We start from the raw sequence: 6,000 nt of genomic DNA on the forward strand, positions 1-6,000 counted from the left end.
TAGGGGGGAGTAATTTTGAAAGATATGCTTAATTCTCGTTAATTGTGAACTCACTGTCCAGAAATGCGATACCACAAAGACATTACTGGAATTAACTCCGCAATAGCCCAGCCCTCACCGTCCGTTACAATCGTAAAGCAAGCTCATTGCTATTTTTGGGGCCATATTGTAAATGTGCATAATTAGTATTGCGAGTCTGAGAAACACGTTTTGAATACACTGTGACATGTTTAGACGTTATATTAAACTGTTTATCTACCTAAAGAGTCCTTACTGTGCACTGTTAATGAAGAGACGTTAGAAACAAAATCATGAACGGCAATGCATATGCACAATGTTTATGCGATTCGCATTTCAAATTGATTCAGTCTATCAACAGCGGGTTAATCTACACGTCCGCATACTATACGTGGTTTTGTATACAGTATTGACATGTGGGTGGCCTTCATCCAGCAGTGGATTAACAAAGGGAGTGCTGCGCGTGGTGCATTGCATTTATTGGAAATGTTGGTTTATTTATTTTTCTTCTTGGTTCCTTCGGTAAAGTCACGTAGAATGGAAATAATAAAATAATAAAAATAAAACATAATAAAATAATTCTCACGACGTTTGAACATTCAGACTCTGTCTTCTCGACATACTTGTTCTCCACCTGAGGACGGCTGCTTGCGTTGTGGCCGAAACGTCGTGATAATTTTTCTATTATGTTTTATTTTTATTACTTTATTACTTCCATTCTACGTGACTTTAGCGAAAGAACCAAGAAGATGAATCTCTGCAGTCACGAAAGCTTTAAATCGAAATTTATTTATTTTTGTAAACATGGCCACCGTTTTAAGATAATTATTTCGTATAAATCGGTGTCTCTTGGCATTATGTAGGATACGGTATACGATTTAATTATAGGTAATGTATTTATACAGGACAATAATTTATCCTTGTGTCAATCCACTGCTGGATGAAGGCTCCTCCAAGCCTTTCGGGCGATGCGGGCCCGCGTGTAATTACGTTAACGTTTAAAGAAACATGCGTCAATATATTTAACTCAATGTTTAATCCGTTTAATGTGTAATCGCATGCTTAATTATGCCGTGTTGTCGGCCGTTAATTAGTGCCAGGTGAGACGACGCTCACAGCGGAAGCTTTTATATCCGAGAGAGATAATCGATCTTCCAAAAACCATCATCAGGGAATGTAACATTTTTGTTAAATGTTAAGCTCAAGAGCTCCTTTCACATTATCAAAATAGTAACGAAAACTGGGAGCGCGGTGATTTACTCTTGAGACTGGTGCCATCATCATCATCATGATCCATTGTTAATACCTCGGTGGGCTGTGTCTGGTAGGATGGGGATGGTTTAGTTAATTTTGATGTGTTTGCTCGATTTGTTTACCCTTGTACTGTACTATGCACTGCTATCATGTTTTTGTATTGGTTGTTGTTGGAACGTTCTTATCCGCCCTGACTGGACATCTGTGGGGGAAAAAGAGCTTTATAGCTCATCGGATTCCTCCAGGTATAAAGAAACATTCTTATTGGCAGATGGCCCGTATGTGTCTACCGCAACATTTCGAATGGTATCACTCACTGGCTCGCTCTTTCAACGCGGGCAGATCAAACGAATGAAGACTCCGTAAAGCGCGGACTTGCACGCGATCCGACGGCAATCCAACCCGAGTTCGGATCCCGAGCGATGAGTCGCATGCAACCGACTCGCTGCCATGCACCGTCTGCGGACGTCTCTGCAACCGGGCTTGCGAGAAGTTGCTCGACAGGTTGCAGCGGATGCGTTTCATCGCCACTGATTTGGTGGTTTATGATGCTCGAGCCGCGGCTGTTAAAATGTCATCGTTGCGCAACGACTGCGCGCTCGGACGTGGGCGACGTCGTTCCAGGGGCAAAGATTGAAGTTGCGCGACTTTTTTTTCTTTCCCGGCGATTTGGGTTGCGCAACCGGTCGCTCGCGCGCGGACAAAGCTTTCCAGCAGCTCACCGCAAAGACGGAGATCGAAACCTGCGTGGTGAAATTAGTCACCGGCAAATTGTACAAGCGGACAACTTAAACTCGCTTCTCAACACCCACCCAAGTTAACCAATCATGTCAGCTCGATTACTAATTAAATCGCAAAACCCGCCGCACGCACCTGATGATGAACAGCACGGTGATTGTTGCCCGCATCGCAAATTCCGTGGCCCAAGTACATTTATCCAGAGATTTTTGGTTAACTTATAGAGTTTGGGGACTGCACTTTTACACTTTGGGGCTATGAGAACTGATATTTGTTTCATACCATACGATTAACAAGTGAAATATGTTGTATTGTCACACGTGTAGTTTCTTATTGGTGAACAATCAGTATAAATCGTATTCTTAGAATGTCAAAAAAACCCATGCTTAACTAAGCCCGTTAAATTTTAAGTAAGATTTTCCAACGTGAATATCGAATTGCGTCACGTGTGAAATAAATTACTGCCGGATGTTGTTAATTAAGCCTCCTCCTGGGTTACTGTTACAATTAGCAGCACGCATTTATGATGATCAGATCAGCACCTGAGCAAATTAATGAGCGATATTGCGTTGGGAGTGGTGCACAATCACATACAACAACAACAACAACAACAACGATCCCCTTTGTCAATAACTGCGGCCTTAGAAAGAAAACAAACAGTAGGCGACGTTTCGGCCAATGGTCCTTCTTCGTGGCACACAGAAGCCACCGAGGGTAAAGGAGACCAGCGAGGTCGTCCATTAGCAGGCAGCCTGTGCCAGACCGCACTAACCAGCGTGGTGAAGTATGGTCAAACAACCCCTCATGGGGGGGGGGGCGAGGGGGGTGATGGTAGGCACTCATCCGCCAGTAGCCTGACAACATATCGGGCAGACAAAATATTCCCGTGTACGAGAAAACACGAGGCAAGAAATTCAAATAACAGGGGAGTTGCAAAATTGTCGACGAACCACATCAGCGCCGTGAGTCACCTTACCCCCGTTCCACCTGTAACAACCACAGGGGGGGGATCTCACAGAGGGGGGCCCTGCCACATACCCCACCTGCGATAAACCCTCCGCGGTACGCGCGCGACTCCCAATAAAAACAATTCCGGTAGCGGCGACCGCTACCCCAGGGGGGCCGCGTGACAGCCCGCGTTGTCGATTTACGTCTGCGACAGATCCACTGCTGGATGACGACTTCCCCCGTGTCTTGACACCGCGGTGGTTGTGGGTGGTGGACGTGGGGGAGGGGGGTGATGTTTGACCATAGGGGTCATCCATTGAGTACGTACGCATGGAGGGGGGAAGGGGGGGTTAACCCAAATGCGTACGTCTGCGTATGGGAGGTCTACGGACAATGTGCGTACGAATAAGAAAGGTGGGGGGGGGTGAAACCTCGATAATAATTTGTCTACATTGGCCTTCAAATGAGTGAGATAGTCCGGCGTTAATATTATTAATCCTTAATCGTTTCTGCGTGGATTAAATATCGGCCGTTCTATCGGATTAGAGGGGGGTGCGTCAAGCTACGTACGCAGGTGGGGTGGGGGGTGTAAAAAGTCCGCGTGCGTACAGGGAGTAGGGGGATTGGCTCAAGCTTTGACAGATTTTTGCCTACCTACTCAATGGATGGCCCCATACTGTGGGGTTTAGTGAATCAAGGGGGGGGGGGCAGCAAGAGTGCCGAGTCAGATATCAAACGCGGCTACTTCATAGCGCGGTGCGCTAATCACTGCGCCACCGTTCCGCGCCCGCAAGGCCTATTTGTGTTTAATCACATATGTTATAGAGGGCGATCGTGAAGCCTTAAGACTCCTCGGGGCAAGTGCTGTTAGCGAGCACCTATTAAGGCGCGCGAGGTTGCGAGGGGGTGATGTGGGCTGGCCACACCATCAACCGCACCGGGCCGCCTTTGTCTCCCGAGTTCCGACAGTTCTATAGGTACTCATTATACCCCCGGAATCGAACTCTGCTAATTACACGTTCCGATCATTTCAATCGACATACGGCAGCACGCTTATAAGCGGCATGCGATGGATTAACGCGACTGTGGTCTTCCGGATATCCTATAACACGCAGCCATTCATCAATCATCTTTAAGACGTATGCGTGTTGAACTTCTTTCACACCGTACGTAACCAACCGTGCTAATCGGATGTGCAGATCCTGTCCACGCCCCATCGGTCTCGGAGGGGGCGGGGGCGTTATTTGACCATACTTCACCACACTTCGTGGGTGTGGGAGTCTCCCTCACCCCACCCCCGCTGACATCAGGACCAGTCCCGGATATCGTTCACCAACTGATGTTGTTGTTAGTTCGTGAGTCCCTGGGCCGGGAATCGAACTCAGTGCGCCAACCGCTGCGCCCAGGTAAAGCTATGCCCACCGGTTCCCTCCTCCCCAGAGTGCTGCATAATTCAACACGGGTGTCCGAACCAAGACCGCCTTCTCTCCCAGTAGCAGCAGCAGCAGCAGCGACCCAGCAAGGCCCGTACAAGGCGCACGCGTAACCCCGGGGACAGCACCCGCCAGCTCCCAACTCTTCTTCGAGGCTCGACAACATTCGCCAGCAACAACGCGCTCAGCGCTCGCTCGCAATTCTGGGAGGACGGCGAGAATTTGCGAGCCCAAGAAGAAATGCGACACCGCCACCATCATCATCATCATCGTCGTCTTCCCAAAGTGGACCCATGCATACATCATCATCATCTTCGAGTCGACCACGCTGCCTTAACACCACTACCGTCATTGCCAATTAGATCGCGCTGCCATGCAGACATGCTCGTCTGTCTAAAATCGACCACGCTCTCCCTACACCATCACCACCACCATTCTCAAATCGACTACTAACGATCTCATCCTGTGTGTAACACACGCGCGAATCCACTAACTTCACGCACCGCCGAAAGGATCTCCCCGCCCCCCCCCCCCCCCCATGCTCACCGCGGAGCCGAACGCGCACCAAACCCAGCAGCAAAACCGCGACGTCCAACCTCGGAATGAATTCGCAGCAGCAGCAGCAGCAACACATTCAGTCAGCCTTACCTGAAGTCCATCGCGTGGCTTGCGATCCTCGACACACACAGATCTTGGAAGTTGCTCTTCATCCGGTGTAGTTTCGGTGTTCACGTTGCTCGTCGTCAGCCGTACGAAACAGGCAAAGCAATACGACGAGAGCGGGGTTTCGCGAGCTGAGAATATGATAGACATTCACAAAGACAAAGACCCCCCCTCCCCCCCACATCGTATAGCCTTAACATACTGTTGGGGCAAGTGCTGTTATCGAGCACCTATGAAGGCCGGCACGGCACACGCGACGTGGCCATCGCCAAACCCGGGGCCTTCCTTTGTCTCCCGAGTGTGTCGATGCTTTAAACACATCGCACCAGGTACTCATTTTATGCCGAGTTGATCCTACGGGACCCAGGGACACGTCCACGCGCGCGTGTTGCAGACGGGCGCTCGCAGCGAGCGATATAACCATACCACGTCTCCCTCCGCCGCACGAGACGCTGTGGCCCGGCCCGGCTCGGGCTAGGCTCCGAGTCACAGAGTCTATGTGCAGCTTGCAAATATTTGCGCGTATTTAACAAACATTTTCTGTTTGATCGTCGTTCTGATCCCGGTGCTGCGATGCAATAAAACAAAGACGTTGCTTTGTACCCCCCCCCCCCAAAAAAAAAAAATAGGAAGGTACATATGCGCGCGCGCGTGTATGTGTGTGTCTGTATACACATGTATATGTAGCAGTGGTAATAATGGACATTCGCTTGAACAAACTCGGCGTAAAAACGAGCCGAGTTTATCTTTAGAGTGGTCGAGAAATTCCATGTATGTCGTGTCTCGCTATTTATTGGCGGTTCTCCCCCCTCCTCCCCCGCACACTGCGATTGATGAAGTGACGCATTGACAATTTGCCGTTTCGATTTGCAGCCAGGTACGATCCACTGCTGGATGAAGGCCTCCCTCCGTACACGCCGTGGCCCGGGTGAGGCGCTGATGTAGA

The 6,000-nt window shown here is 49.4% G+C and overlaps 1 long non-coding RNA gene across 1 annotated transcript in view; it reads right to left on the reverse strand.

Annotated features, from left to right (window-relative positions):
* Positions 1 to 5,188, reverse strand: part of LOC133342357 (uncharacterized) — a 73,796-nt gene extending 68,608 nt beyond the window's left edge. The window contains exon 1 of the long non-coding RNA XR_009755123.1: positions 5,040 to 5,188. This is a non-coding gene — a long non-coding RNA (uncharacterized LOC133342357). The remainder of the gene's footprint in view (positions 1 to 5,039) is intronic.
* Between the last annotated feature and the right edge of the window lie 812 nt (positions 5,189 to 6,000).

The sequence above is a fragment of the Lethenteron reissneri genome, chromosome 14 (genome assembly GCF_015708825.2).
Source record: "Lethenteron reissneri isolate LAM-NWPU_2019-01 chromosome 14, ASM1570882v1, whole genome shotgun sequence".
Classification (NCBI taxonomy): domain Eukaryota; kingdom Metazoa; phylum Chordata; class Hyperoartia; order Petromyzontiformes; family Petromyzontidae; genus Lethenteron; species Lethenteron reissneri.